General features: G+C 37.7%; 1 protein-coding gene across 1 annotated transcript in view; it reads left to right on the top strand.

The window, feature by feature from the left end:
* The first annotated feature begins 1,305 nt into the window (after nucleotides 1-1,305).
* LOC121942650 (zinc finger protein GLIS2-like) overlaps nucleotides 1,306-15,276 on the top strand; it is a 33,255-nt gene continuing 19,284 nt past the window's right edge. The window contains exon 1 of the mRNA XM_042485914.1: nucleotides 1,306-1,387. The gene's annotated coding sequence lies outside the window, so the exon portion shown is untranslated. The remainder of the gene's footprint in view (nucleotides 1,388-15,276) is intronic.

Below are 15,276 nucleotides of genomic sequence, written 5' to 3'. Positions count from 1 at the left end.
AGTCCTCATCAGGAAAATAATGACAATTTATAATCTGTGACGAAGCAGGATGTAAAGACAAGCTGAGAAGAAGAATGAAATATACTTCAAATTAATTAATTTGTACTTGTGTTATTTGACCACGTTTTAAGCAAATGACCTTTTAAAGAGTTATTGGTTGCTGTAATTTGGTCCATTACAAAAAAATATTCTCATAAAAAATATAATCGATATTTTTGAGTTAGCCTGTGACAATCTAATGAAATCACATGCAATGAATGCACCACATTGAGTTAGGCCCTAACTCTACTCTACTTAGTTTAAAGTTAAAGTTTTTAAGTAAAAAAATGTTCTTTGTGCTGTAGCTGTTTGGCCTGCAGGTCCCTAACACATTGTCTTAACTGTCTGAATTTGTCCTGGCATGTTAAGCTGTCAAAGTAGGGTACCTGAAATGTTAAATTGTCAAGCCAATTTCATTAGGTTAGTACAACTTATTTTCTTTTTTTAAATCAATTAAGGCAGAAAATCACACACAGTATTAGGTTTATGTAATTATCAACATTTTTATGTCGACACAGCTCATCAAAATTATGTTTGCTACCTAAAACTTTTATTTAAATCAACAGATTAGACTGTTGCTACCAGACATTTAATTATGTGGTAAATCCCCTGAATTAAATTTTAGAGTGAACAGTGTGGTATTTATACTCTAACTCAAATAAGGATGTGAATACTTTCTACACCGCTGCTCATAACACAACTCAATTCAGACTATCGTGAGAGTCAACAGCTGGCAGAGGAAGCTGGATCCCGATTCTGGCATCTCTCTCTCTCTCGCCCTCCCTTTCTCTCCCTCCCTCCTCTCCCTCCCTGACAGCCTCGTCCCTCCTCTCCCTCCCTGACAGCCTCTTCCCTTCTCTCCGCCGCTGGAAGGAGCTCAGTTGACCAGCGTCGCAACTGGGCGATGCGCCTTCAAGCAGATCCTCTACCTTTTAGCGGCGGATTTGACTCTCACATCGCAGCCTGCATCCTCACAACTGAATGACATTCAGTTTTTTTGCTCTCGCCAGTGATTTCCTCAGCTTGCGTCAGTCTAATTTTTGAGAGAAAACTATTCACAGGACAAGGTTTTCGGTTGCGTATCTGAAAACTGACCACTCGCAATAGGCATTTTTGTTTTCTCGTGAACGACACCCCTGTGGGAGGATTTGCTTTCAAAATATTTGATTTTGAAACCGGACAGAGACAAGTGATAACTTAATCGAAGATGGTGCGGAAAACGCTGGACAAACTCGTTTGATTTTGGTCATCCGTGTCCTCAGTTTTTTTTTGTCTATTGGAAGCTCGAAAGCATCTTCAGACTACAGGAGCAGAGGAGGCTGTTTCACCGTCTACAGGCTGTTGTAAGGTAAGTCCTGACGACACTCTGACTCTGGCTTGTCTTCCTTACCTTAACCCTTTGAAACATCAGCTTTCTTCTACTGCTTTCAGACACCTTTTACAAGTATTTAAACCTTTAAACTCTGAGCAAACTGAAAAACGGGGAAAAAATGGGGAAAAAGACAATGAGCTATTTGGAAAGGTACAGTCAACGAACTGCATATTTGTAGATTTAGAAAGTTATTTTTAAAATGCTAGGTAAAGCTGTTTAGGGGGAAAAAGCAAAAAGCTAGGGGATAACTATTTATAATTATCATATTTGCATATTTAAAATTATGTCCCAGAATTATTATTATTATTATTATTATTATTATTATTATTATTATTTTGAAACTAACTTTCAGGTAAGTCTCTCGTTCTTTAAAAAAATTTAAATTTTTTTAAAATTTTCTTTTACTTTTTAAGCTAATTTATTGCAAATTTTTAATTTATTGCAAATTTTTTTCTTCTTTTGTTGCTCATTGTGGCAAATTTAGGTTTCAAAGGGTTAACAGAAATATCAATCTAAAAATCCCTTTTTAAGCTTCTGTTAGCTATTGGTGTAAAATATCAGTGCTATGAATGTGTTGTTACAATTATGCAACTTTTAACTGACATCACCAGACAAATGTCATTGCATAGCCTGCTTTTATGGGGACTTCTTAATTTTAACATTAATAGAATTTTTTTTTTCTATCTGAAAAACCTTGAAAATGTGAATCAAAAAAGGTTTGTAAAGTTAGTATGTGTATCTGTGTAATGTACAGAAAGCTGTACTCACAAAGCTGAGTGCAAAACCTACCCGTGCAAGTTTTCGAGTCCACATTCACTAAAAGTTATTGAATGTAAAAACTGTACGAATTGTCTGAACATCTGTTAGTGTCGATGATAGTTATCTGAAGTTGGTACAAGTCATCTGGGGAGTTCTTTTCCCTGTCTTAGTTGTGATTTGCCTCAAATGTTATTTCAGAACTAAGATATATTTGCTACCTCATCTTTGGCAATATGGAGTTCCTCAGGGTTCTATCCTGGGTTCTCAGTTTTTCTGCTTCTATACTGTATATAAATACATTTTATTTTGATTGGTACTGGGCCAGTATGTGAATAATATGATGGCATATATTCCATGAACTGCATGTATATCATTAAATGATTTGTCTTGAAAAAAAACTTTACTTTTGATAACTGATGATTGTTTCAGTATTTTTTTCTGACAAAATGTAGTATTTGATGGTTACAGCCTCTAAAACTTAAAGATTAGCTGCTTTTTTCTTGGTTAATTTGATTGCACACTGGTGTCATTGACTTTTGGACTACTAACAGACAATACAAGACATTTGGAAATATCACCTTGCATTTAAGGAAATTTATTTTCTGACATTTTGTTGACTCATTTAATTAATCAATAATGGAAAATAACTGCTAGTTGTAGCCTCTCGTTGCATTCTCCTCTTCTTCTAACTCAGTGATATTTGAGAAAAGTTGTTTGAAGAACTAAAAAAGTCAGCCTGTGAGAAATGTGTAAATCTTGCCTATACTTTCACACTTATGTCTGACCATTTTTTGTGTGATGCGATCATACTTGTCAGATTGTTGGTTTCGGAAAGTTACTGTCCTGTTACTTTGGAAAAAAAAAACAAATTATCACAATCAAAAAGTTCTTTACTGAATTATTCACTTTATTATTATAATCACTTTTTTCTAATTGTTTTCCCTGAAAATAAAATGCAAAAATAACTATTACTGCTAAAATTGTGACTCATATTGCAGTTGCAATATCTGTCCAAATAACTGCAATCTGATTTTTAAATTTTTTTTCATATTGTGCAGCTGGATGCAGCCCAGCACCCAATTGTGTTGTTTAAACCTTAAGTAAAATCTTTCCAAAAACCTCACCTAAGTGCTTTTAGTTACCTCAACTTGAAAAAAGTCCTGCTAGTCTGTCCTGTGTGTTTGGGTACCACATCAACAAAATGCCCTTATTGGGACATTTTGCACTGACAAGCAAGCAATGTATTTTGTTGGTCAGGTATTAGGATCTGTCTGTGGCATTAATGGACAATATAGCAATTATGCAGTGATCTTAAGTGGGACTTTAGAGAATGAGATAGTCTTTCTGACCACAAGGCCCCACAGGAACTGGTATAAAAGTTCGGTAAACTCACTGTGTGAGTTTAAAATCCTTAAGCTGATTTATAAACTCCCACATAAAACATGGTGGAAACAAGACCTTTACTTCCCCTGTTTTCCTTCCAGCAATTTGGGTCGTCTAATCCTACAAGTCCTCCACCCCCATGACATGACTGCCCATCAGTGATCACGGCTCCTCATCCTCCCTAAAGAATGATACGCCTCCACATTAGAAAAACATCTTAACTCCAGCTGCACTGAGTTTCATGCATTCAATTAGACTGACACTCTTGGGGTCCCCAAGAGGCAGGACAGACTTAGGGAGTGATCCACGGGTGTGTCGACTCCACACGAACCCCTTCCTTAGTTTTCTGAGGTGCATCTTATTGGTCAGGGTGAAGACTTTTCTAAAGAATGTGGGGTTTTTGCGTGACGGCAGCGATATGCAGGTTGCAGCCTTGTTGCATCATGCTGTGCTCTAAAGGTTGGACAGACGCGTGTGGATGGATTTTTTTGAAAAAAGGCCCAGAGCCAAGCAAACTCCTTTCCTGTTGTTGTTGGGTGCGTCTGCCTTACAGCCCCACTTCCACCCACACTGTCTGCTACAGGGTGGGAGTGTTGCTCATATATATGGCATATATGAGTGTGTATGTGTGTGTGTATGTATCCATGAGTGTTAAAATAGTGTGTAAAAGGAAGCAAAGGAGAGAGAAACTAAGTTAAGAGTGATGGAAACTGCGGGGAAATTCTGATGGAATTAAAAGAGTGAGAAGAAAGTGAAGGTAAGATGAAAGTCGGTGAATTAAAAAAGGAGAAAGAAAGAAAGAAAGATGTTTAGGAGAAAAAGAAGTGGCTGAAGGAGGCAAGGGGAAGCATGGCCAAAGAAAGCGACGGAGGCAAAAGAAAGTGAAGGAGGAACAACAAGAAGTGAAGTAAGCAAAGAAAAGGGGCAAAATAAAGAAATGAAAGACGATGCCCTGGTGTCCTGGAGGTTTATGGCGCCAATCAAATGTAATGTCTCCAGTTTAAGACCAGCCAGAGACACCTTGCTTTCTGCTATGTCTCTATCTTTGAAAATGCTTAAAGAATGGGTTAAACAAAAAATAGCAGGAGTAGGACTCAAGGAATGAAAAGATGGAAGAACAAGGAATCAAAGTTCAATGAAGTAATATAAGACAAAAAAAAGTTCACAAGTGTACGAAGTGAAGAAAAAAGTTAAGAATTCAAACTATGGTTGAAAGAAGGAATGTCAGAAAACGTGACAGAAAGTGTGAGAAAACAATTGAGAGAGAAAAACTAGGAAAATTGTAAAGAAAAGAAAGAATAAGTGAAGGAAGGGTTAGAAAAATGACAAAAGGAACAAAGGATAAACAGTAAATGGTGAAAAGAATGATTAAAAAATGTTAAAGAAGTAATGAAATGGAATGAAAAAGAAGTGGAGACTAAGTGGAGAAAGCAACGAAAAAATGGGGATCAAACAAAACTAAATGACAAACAAAATTAGAAAGACAGCAAGATGGAATAGATGAAAGAAAAATAAGTTAAAAAAAGGCATAACAGAAGGCAAAAAAAAGAGTGAAAGAAAGGTAGCCAAAAAAGTAAAAGGAAGATTGAAGCTGAGAGCAAAGGAAGGAAGCCAAAGAAGGAAAGAAAAAAGTGAAATAAAAGTGGAAGAAAAACTGTCAATTGTAAAAAGTAATCTAGGATGTGAAGAGCAGTTAAAAAAAAAAAGATATTAAACAAGCAGTTGTTAAAAACAAAAAAATAGTGATGAGTGATGAGAACAAAGTTGAATAAGCACAGAAAAATAGGAAGCAACCAAAGCCAGGAAGAAGAAAGAAGAAATCAAATTAAGTCAAATCAAATCAAGTATATTTAAAAAGCATGTTTAAAAACAACCGGAGTAGACCAAAGTGCTGAACAAATTGAAGTGAAGGGCACACAAACAATAGTTAAAAGTGAAGTTGGCACGATAACAACAAAAAATGGCAGAGGAAATTATAAAGAAATATTATGTGTGTGCAAATCTAAAACAGAAAAAAACTGGAACCAAAGGCCAGTGCAAACATGTACGGCCGAATATTCGTCTTGAATTGTAATGGGGAGGGCAGTAAGGAGGAAAAAGTAAAGAAAATTAGGCAGAGAAAAAAAGGAATTACAGAGAAAGAAGGACGAAAAGGAAGGAAAACGTAAGACAGGAAAGAAATCAAACCAATAAGCTCATGCCTCAGAAGGTCAAATAGCTTGTGAAAGTGTCTGAAAACTGATGTTAATCCAGGTTTCAAAGAGATAAGTGAAGGAAAGAAAGACCCCAACCCAAACTGATGCTTGACATATCTGAATATGGTGTAGACGGAGATCTGCAATGACTCTCCACCTCCTCCTCCATCACTTTGCTCCTCCTCGTACCTCCAGCCCTCAACCTGAGACCCCCCGCTGAAGCCCCCTGTGTGGCAGCTGGCCCCGGCGCTCTGTTGTCTCCATACTTCGCCTGCTGTTTGCACATGATGGGTTCAGCGGGTTCAGCTCAGTTATAAAAGCAGCACTCCCCCGTTTTTCTCCCCTGCGGCAGAGGCAGGAGTTAGCAGGCCTCATATGGGAGGAGGGCAGGAGGTGGTGGTGGAGACGGAGGCCTCCCCCTGGTTCTCCTCTGTTTATATATCTCTCTCGGACTGTATTTTCTCCTCTCCTCTCGCTTGGCCCGTCGGCTGGCTGTGGTATCGTTTCTGGGCCCAGCCCTGGACCAGACGTTCATTTTTCTCCTCTTAGTTTCTAACCACTAACTAACCACTGGCTCCCTGCATCTCCTCCCCCCCTCCTCCTCCATCTTAGGAATGTCTTATTCACCTCCTCTCTCTGTCTCCCTTTTCAGATTCTTACATGCTAAAAGCTCACATGCCAACATCTGCAAATCAACGCACGAATGTACACACATGCTTTCATAACTTCGCCGGCAGTAAACACACAGACACACACACATTTTCACACACACACACACGCACACGCACACGCACACACACACACACACACAACACACACACACACACACAAAAGGCCCCCCCCGTCAGTGTGTGCCGACCACCTGTGAGGGTACACACACATCCATAAACCTCCCTTTCTTCTCCCTCTCTTTTCCATTATCCTCCTGAGAGCCCAGCGCCGGGGCCTTTACTTCCAAACCAAACATAGACCAAATTCCGCAAACCCCACCCCGACACCCCCCACCCCCCTCCATCACTCCCCTACTCCCTGTCTCCCCCTTCTCATTCTCCTCTCCCCTCCCTCCCACTCACTGCTTCCTTTCTTTTTGCTCGCTCTGTGTTTGAGGAAGGAGGCAAATGCTGGCCTCCATGAAAAAGCGTCTGACAAAGAGACGGAGAGGAAAAATGAATATAGAAAAAAAGATGTCTTGGCACGAGGGGAGTTATGATTGTAAAGAGGGATCAAGTGCCACGGCAGATGGGCATACGAATCAGAAATGGCTCATAGACGGGGATGACAATCAATAGACTGTCAGCTTATTTCTCTTCTCTTTTCATCACCCTCTTTTCCTCGTGGTGACTTATATGATGTATTGCTTTGGTTTCAGCCTCATTACGTTTTTAGCTCCACCAGGGCTGCAAGTGGATCATTTTTAATCTTTCTTTTTTTTTTTTAAATCATCAATTAATCATCTGGTATGAAATGTAAGAAAGTAATTAAAATGTCCATCAAAGTTTCCCTGATCCATAGGTCTTTAACCCTTTGAAACCTAGAGCGACATCACTTTGTCTTGTGTTGCTTTCTAACACCTTTTCACAAATATTTAAACCTTTGAATTCTACAACTTGGTGTCAAAACTTGGTAAGAAATGTTCCACAAATTGCAATAAATTAGTGGATTTTTTGTCTTTTAAAGCTGTCTTTTGTAAATGATGTTACAAATTTTTTAAACTAATTTTCAAGTCATTTTCTTGCACTTTTTACTAATTTCTTGCGTATTTTTGGGTAATTTCTTTTTTCGTTGCTAATTGCCTTCTTCCCATGTTTTTGAAACAAAATAACATCAATTTGCTCAGATTTCAAAGGGTTAAGTTGATGTTTTATCCAACCATGTGTGCAAAATCCAAATATATTTAATTCTTGATATGCTCAAATAAAACAAGTAATCATCACATTTAAGAGGATGGAACGAGCTGAAGGTAAATTACTTATTTCCCTGGGCCTTGACTCGTAAATAACACGTTGCGACCAGGCAGAGACTCAAAATCAAAGAGATGCAAAGCAACTGCAAAACAACTACAAAAATAGGGAAAACACCACAAATAGACACAAAATGACTATGAAGAGGCACAAAACAACACACAATTACCCGAAAGAGAAACAAAATAACCACAAAGAGACACAAAACCACCACAAAGTCTGTGTTTCTAGCTCCTATGTAGGAGATGTGGTGGGGCCCTTTGCAACTGAGTGAACCATGGGCCAAATGTCTCATAATCCGCCCATGTGTCACTCAGTTTAACAATTAATTTCCTCCACTTGGTGATTCACTGGATTAACTCACCATGTTTGGCATAAATGATGCGTTACTTTTGAATTACAGGACAAGATAGTGACACTAACAGTATCCTCACAGCAGGGGGTTCATTGGCGCGACCGCTTGTTGAGTTCGTTTCAACTGTACTGCCAGACAAGAATAGATGTTGAACAATTCCTACCACTGTTTTTTCTTTTAAAGTTTAACATCTAAGTTTTTAAATGTCTTGCTTTCTACAATATCTGCCGCATGGTCCTGGAATGACTGTTGTTATGTCAAGCAAACTATTATTAGGTTAGGCAATGAAAATACAGTTAAGGACAAGGAACTTTTGGACACGGTTCATAAAAAGACAAACACTTACTGTAAGCGTGTAATACATGGGTAAACAAACCCCTGTCTCCTGCACAAAAGTCAGACTTGTTACATGCTCAACTATCATCCATACCTTCCATACCTGTACTTTTATCATAGCTACATAGAGGACATCCTACTTTCTTCACTGGCAGCGACTGTAAGAATTTGATGGACCTGAGGTGTGTAATTGTTAAACATGGACATAATTGCGAGCTGAGTTAAGTGAAAACATGCTATGTGGCTCCGGCTGGTGGGTGACATAACGCCAGTGTGGCCGTTTTGATGCAGGAAACAATATAGTGGCCGGTTAACAATGAAACTTCAATTAAACTTAAAAAGTAAGTTAAAATATGTTTGTGAAAACATTTTAGGTTAGAAATTGGTAAGGCTGAGATAATTTTGGTTCCTATTTGATCAGCACTGTTTCGTTTTATAATTTGATTAGAATTTTCTGAGATTTCTCTCCTGCTCTCTATCTTGAGCAACTACCATATGTGTTGGTGGCGACAGGCACACGGAAATGCGGGTGCACAATCTGTAGTTCGGGCAACAGCCCTAAAGCAAGCAAAAATCTGCTGGATGATGCCTTTTCCATTTAAGATGCGAGATGAGCAGGGAGATCTGGATGCTGTTAAAATGCTAAGATTGACATTGTCTTGCTTTTTAGCAGAGACAGTCTAATCGTTGCAATCTCATGAAAAAGCTCTGATTTCAGTTAAAAAAACTACAAATTTAATACAGGACTGGCTTTGGGTTTAAGGGTAAAATATTTGTATGTCAGTATACTAAGTACATTCAACTTAATTTTTTTAACTTCAACATTTTTGTAGCTTATTTCACTGCTGATCCCTTTTATATCTGTCAGTCTCTTTTGCTTCATTTATCTTTATTGTTTACTCTTCTTGGACTCTGTTGTTCTCCTATAATCTCTTGTTTTCATAAACTCCTTCCTCTCCCTTAAAAACACCACTCTGTTTTGGTAAAGCCCCAATTAGGTTCAGCCACTATTCCCAAATCCAGAGACTTAAGGTGCACCTTGTGACCTTAAGCCCTGATGTCGTAGATTCTTTGTAGCTGTTTCTGTAATCGTTGTTAGCCTATGAGCGGATTTTTGCCCACCCAGCTTCATCAGACCGCTTCCCTGCTATTTCTTAACAGGCCTTCATGGCAACCATAATAACCAGGGAAGAAAACTACCCACCCATACATCTCCCTGTTTGACAGTCCTGTTTCCATCTCTGGCAGCAGGGACGCGGGTTTAGACTTCACTGTGAAATGTGACAAGTTTATTTTATTTAAAAAAACAACAACTGGGAAACCAATTGCCTTGAAATATAAGATAAAAATAAAAATAATAGTATAATAAGAAAATAAAAGTAAATATAACTATTAATCTTAATTCATGTTTACTTTATATCTGATTGTTAAATTTAAATAAAATTTAGTTAGATTTACTTGATTTTGTAAAGTTGTTGCAACTTAAAATGACTAGTTTAATTAAATCAATCTTTCAAAGTTTTAGCAACTTCAGTAAACCAAGTTAGTCTGATTTAACTTGATCATCACAAAGAGGATTTTGCCAATGATAAAGTTTTTGGAGATCTGTGAGTTCTATTTTCTTAATAAGTTTAAGAAAATACAATACAATACAAAATACTTTTCAACCAGCAGAATACAGACACATGGCACAGTAAACTTGGTTTACTGAAGTTGCTAAAACTTAGAAAGATTGATTTGCCTTGAGAATTGTAATTAAATATAAATACTAGTCTATACTTATATTTACTTCATATCTAATTGTTAAATGTACATAAATGTAGTTATATTTACTTGATTTTCTAAAGTTATTGCAACTTAAAAAAAAACAAGTTTAATCAAATCAATCTTTCGAAGTTTTAGCAACTTCATTAAGCCAAATGTACTGTGTTATATATCTGTATTCTGCTAGTTGAAAACTAGTCCTATTTGTGTATTTTCATAAAGATGTTAACAAAACAAAATTTGCATATTCATCATTAGCAAAGTCCTCTGTATGATGATCACGTTACATCAGACTAACTTTGTTTACTGAAGCCAACACTTAAAAATAACAAGGTAATTTTGTGAAGCTGTTGCAACTTCAAAATGACAGTTGAAAGTAAGTAAATAAAGCTAAATTTTTAGTCAACCTAAATAGATATAAAGTAAACAAATTAAGATTTACATTTATATTTACTTTCCTTTTTCAAGGCAGTTGGTTTTCTAGATTATTTTAGGTAAGATAAAATCAACTTCTCAGATTTTACAGTGTTCTTCAGACGCAAATCCAGTAAATCAGGTTAAAATTGGTAGGTTATTTCCCCACTGTAAAGAAGCCAACTTAATGCATAATTGTTTAAAGGAATTTAAAAGTAAACTATGGCATTTATTTATCTATGAAGCAGCTTTCCACATCTAAAACGTGTCTGCTGGCAGAGTGGAAAAGCACTAAGGAGGTTTGGCTCTCCCATTGAAATGAGTACAAATTGTATTTTTTCAAATGACCTGAAACTCTTCTACATGCAGGTCGCTGACTACCAGGCTTGTAATGTCCGTTAGTATTAAAACATTATTAATTCTTCCTGCTCAACTCTCTGCTGACTTTTTTTCCAGCTCATTACTCTGTTATTTGATGGAGCCTTTTTCCTCTCTCTCTCCGTCTTTGTTTCCCCACCGAGGACGAGAGGAACGGCCTACAGTACAGCTGGGATTGGTTATTATTTACTGGCTTGGCACACACAGACACACATGCACACACACACACACACACGCAGTGGAAACAAATTGGGTGAATCTGCTCTGCACGTAGGAATGTGAGGCGCATGTGTTTGTGTGTTTTAGGTCTGGATGACAGAGCCGAGGGAATGAAAGTGAGATGGAGAGAGAGAAATTAAAGGGAGAGACAAAACAGACAGACAAAGAAGGACAGAAAAGTGACAGAAAAACGGAGATTGATTTCTTGGACTGCTTTCGTCCGTCTCGCCTGACAACAAAGGTTAAAAACACTTTTCTCCTTCAGTCTTTCTGTCTCTTTCCCCTCCTTCCTTTCGCTGCCTTTCATTTGCTAATGTCCCTTCCCTCTTTCGTCATCCCTGTCTTCGTATTTTCAACACTAAACTAGAATATCTGCACTCATTCCCTGGTCCTCGCCTTCGCCCTCCTCTCCATCTTTAGTCTTTCTCTCCCTCCTCAGAGGGGCGGCGGTGGATGAAATGATTGGGGAGGGGGGAGGGATCTGTTGCTCCGCTGATGGCGAGGAATGAGGGAGAGCAGAGAGGAGAAGTGGAGAGGTTTCTGTGTTGACCTTGTACCACTGCCAAACGGTGGGATGGTGGTAGTGGTGGTGGTGCAAGGGATTATGGGTGGGGGTTATGAGTGAGCAGAAGGGATAGAGTGAGAAATAAATGAAGGGAAAGATCTATTTCTATGGAAGGAAAGAGCAAGAAAGTTGTTCTGGGAGAACGAGGCACTTGGGTAGAACAAGACTATAAACAACAAGACGCCTTTCACAAATATTTAAATCTTTGAACTCTAAACAAACTGGTGCGATTTCTTTAAAAAACCCAAACATATATAAATATATATGTGATTTATTATTACATTTGTTATTGTTACTATTCTTATTATTTTTTTAAACTAATTTTCAGGTCATTTTCTTGTATTTAAAAAAAATAATTTCTTAATTTCTTGCCCATTTTCTTTCGTCTTCTTCCCATGTTTTTGAAAATCAAGTTGCTTCAGTTTCAAAGGGTTAAGCTATAAATGTACTAACTAAGACCTGTACTGATTTATCTTTTTGAAAGACCATAAAGATCTCTATATACACAGGACTTTTATACCTTTAACACAGGTGATACTAGTTTATTATTGTCAGTTGAAATCATCTGACAGGACACATCAAACAAATAGTGATTAGTTTTCAGCCCAGTCGCCAGAGAAGAATTTTGGCAATGTACATTTCTGCAATCCATTAATATGTTACTTTTGTATGTTTTTAATATGTATTATATCAACATTTATAAAGTGACATAGCGTATGAGCTGACTTTGTCATTGGAAGTTAGAGGTGATGTTGGATGGTGTGTTAATTAGATGCATATTTTAGTATATGCAACTATTAGCTGTAGCAAGCAAGCATTTAACTATAAAGCATGCCAGTCGAGTATACTAACATTGATATCAATGTTATTTTATAACACAAATTGCCAACTTGACATCATAAAGGTATAAACATGGAGGGCAAAAATCAATGTGTGGTCAATGGTAAGAAACTTATCTAACAATTCACATATTAGAAAATAATTTTTCATCACATGTAAAATGTAATATGGTATTAATGTTAACTGCTGTCCATGTAGAGTGAACTAGGTTAAATCTAAAAATATATATGAATTAAATGTATAAAAAATAAAATAATTTATGAAAATAAAAATAAACTGGAAAGAGCCATCAACCTCTTGTTTAAACACTCTTAGCATTAAAATGCAACCCATCTTCTTTGTAGCTTCCATGTTATTCCCACTTCAACCTCAAAGCACTGCTCTGAATATTGTACAGAGCTTTTTTAAGATCAAGTGTCTGACGAATCTAAGTCCAATATTCACTCTCTACATATCTTTAGGAAAAACAGAAAGTGTCTCTTTAGAAGCTTATTGCTCCACTATGTTTACCAGGTAATCACTAACTGTGCCTGCTGTTTGGTGCTGGACAGGTGCTCGTGGTAAAGCCTACAGTGGAGCTGTACAGAACTTTCTTGCTGAAAAAGGCTGATTGGTGTAGCTGGAAATTACAATGGGGAGAGAGTTGAGTGTGGGAGAGGACCAAAAAAGTAAAATCAAAACAATGAGCTGAAAGATAGTGTCACTACAAGTGATGTCTTTTACAAAACAAACAGTAATTTGAGCCATTGATAGTCTAACGTGAAGTATAATTTGCTGCCATTTATAAGTGAAGATAAAGTAGAGTGTTTCTAAAAAACCTCTATGGGAAATGTAAACTTTGGAGGCACCACTTGCAGGGAGGAAGATGTTCCGTACAAACTTGCTCCAAAATAGTATCAGCTTGAAGTTTGTATATCATGACTATACATGGTTAAGTTCATCTTTGAGCTAGATAAGGATAAAGTGGAATGAGGTGGGTTTATCCTCTATTGCAGCCCTGCTGCACCACTTCACCAACCCCAACTGAGCTTCTCTATATTTGTACAGCTAAAAATATTTGACTTCTGTCTCCTGTTTGTCTACGAATGAACTCTGTAACAGTTTCTTTCTGGGATCAGACATGTTTGCTTCCAATATTTTAAAGCTAATTGCTATAGCTCCATTTACTCACTTCATTACAGGAGTCATTACAAAGTTTTGCAGTAAAAACATGTTACTCCCCAATTTCTGTCAACCTGCGTTATGTAGTGTGATGTAGTTCTTAAGTCAAGAAAAATGGAGGCCTGCCTGTTATTGAGAATGTGTCATGGTGTCATTTGAATCTGTCTATTTAGGGTTTCTGTTATTAAAAAACAAAATATCCAAAATAAAGGGACGCCCACAACAAGAACTACAACTATAACAGCGACCACAGTTTCCCACACATCTGCTATTAGAATATACACTGTTGGGTTATTAACTGCACCACACTCTCGGAGAGCAGAGCATACTCTGTGCTCAGATGGATCAGCAGAATGGCAGATGCAGTGAAGGTGAAACTTAACTATTGATTTTGCTGAATCCAAAAGTTTGCTATCACTTGCCTCTGCAGCAGCTGCTCCTCTCATCTATTGATCTGATCAGTTCTGATAGGACAGACTGATTAGTTATCCACCCAATGAGTGAAAACTCAGACTGCTGCTGTCAACAAAAAGCTCTCAAGAGTTCTGCCTGCACTGCATTAAGAAGAAATAAAAAGACAAGACAAGAAATTAAAAAATGAAAACAAACAACAAAAAAGAGAAGTTTTGTTGACCTGACCCTGCAATTGTCAGGTACCACCAGATGTAGATTTTTGATTTTGTGGGAAACAATGGTAAATGTAACTGGTAAATGAAACACTGGTGAACGAATAGTTTTTAAAAAATTGCTCAAAATGAATGCCAATGAATCCACACCACAACTAAAGACAACAACAGTGGCAAGAGATATCATTGGGTTCACATTTGGAGGGATTTGATAAAAGACAGATAATTTTATGTTTTTACCTTTTACTAAAGCATACTATATTTAACACGCAGCACTATAGGACATTTCAGACAGTGCCATGTGTGCAAAACTAAGACCATGAACTTGACTTTCTTCTTCTTTACTGTTCATAATGCCTGACTGAAGATAGGCTGAGAGAACTCCCCTTTCTTTGGTACAAATAGAATAAGAAAGTTAGGTGTCCTTTTTAACATTTAAGAGCATATTCAGTCCTAAATGGCTGCAACAAACAACACTCTGCAAAAACCCATGTGAGTCCCGAGCAGCCAGTTGTGTATTTATTTTATAAAAGTCAAATCTTTCTTCTGCAACCCCTTTTAAAAAGTTAAGTCTTATGGTGAGATGTACAGAAAGTTTGCAAAGAGCCTTTTTCTAGTGAAGAACTAAGTAATATCTCTGTCTTGAGAGATTACTCCCCTGCTCCTCCTCCCCTGAAAGCCGCCACCACTCCCCTCCTAAATGGTAAAGACGCCAGTGTCAGTGTGAGAGACACTGCAGGCTCTACTGGTGGCTATTGCAGACTTGCTCTGCAGAGTTGCATCACTTAGCACTGCCGAGACACAAGAGAGGGGGAGGGAGGGAGGGGAAGAAACTGTGGGAGTCAGACGTGGGCTCCCACCCTTTCCTTTCCTCACACTTTTCCCATTATTTGTCTCAGTGTTATTCTC

The sequence above is a fragment of the Plectropomus leopardus genome, chromosome 4 (assembly GCF_008729295.1).
Source record: "Plectropomus leopardus isolate mb chromosome 4, YSFRI_Pleo_2.0, whole genome shotgun sequence".
Taxonomy (NCBI): Eukaryota; Metazoa; Chordata; class Actinopteri; order Perciformes; family Serranidae; genus Plectropomus; species Plectropomus leopardus.
The sequence above is the reverse complement of the archived record's forward strand: the minus strand, read 5'-3'. Positions and strand labels throughout refer to the sequence as shown.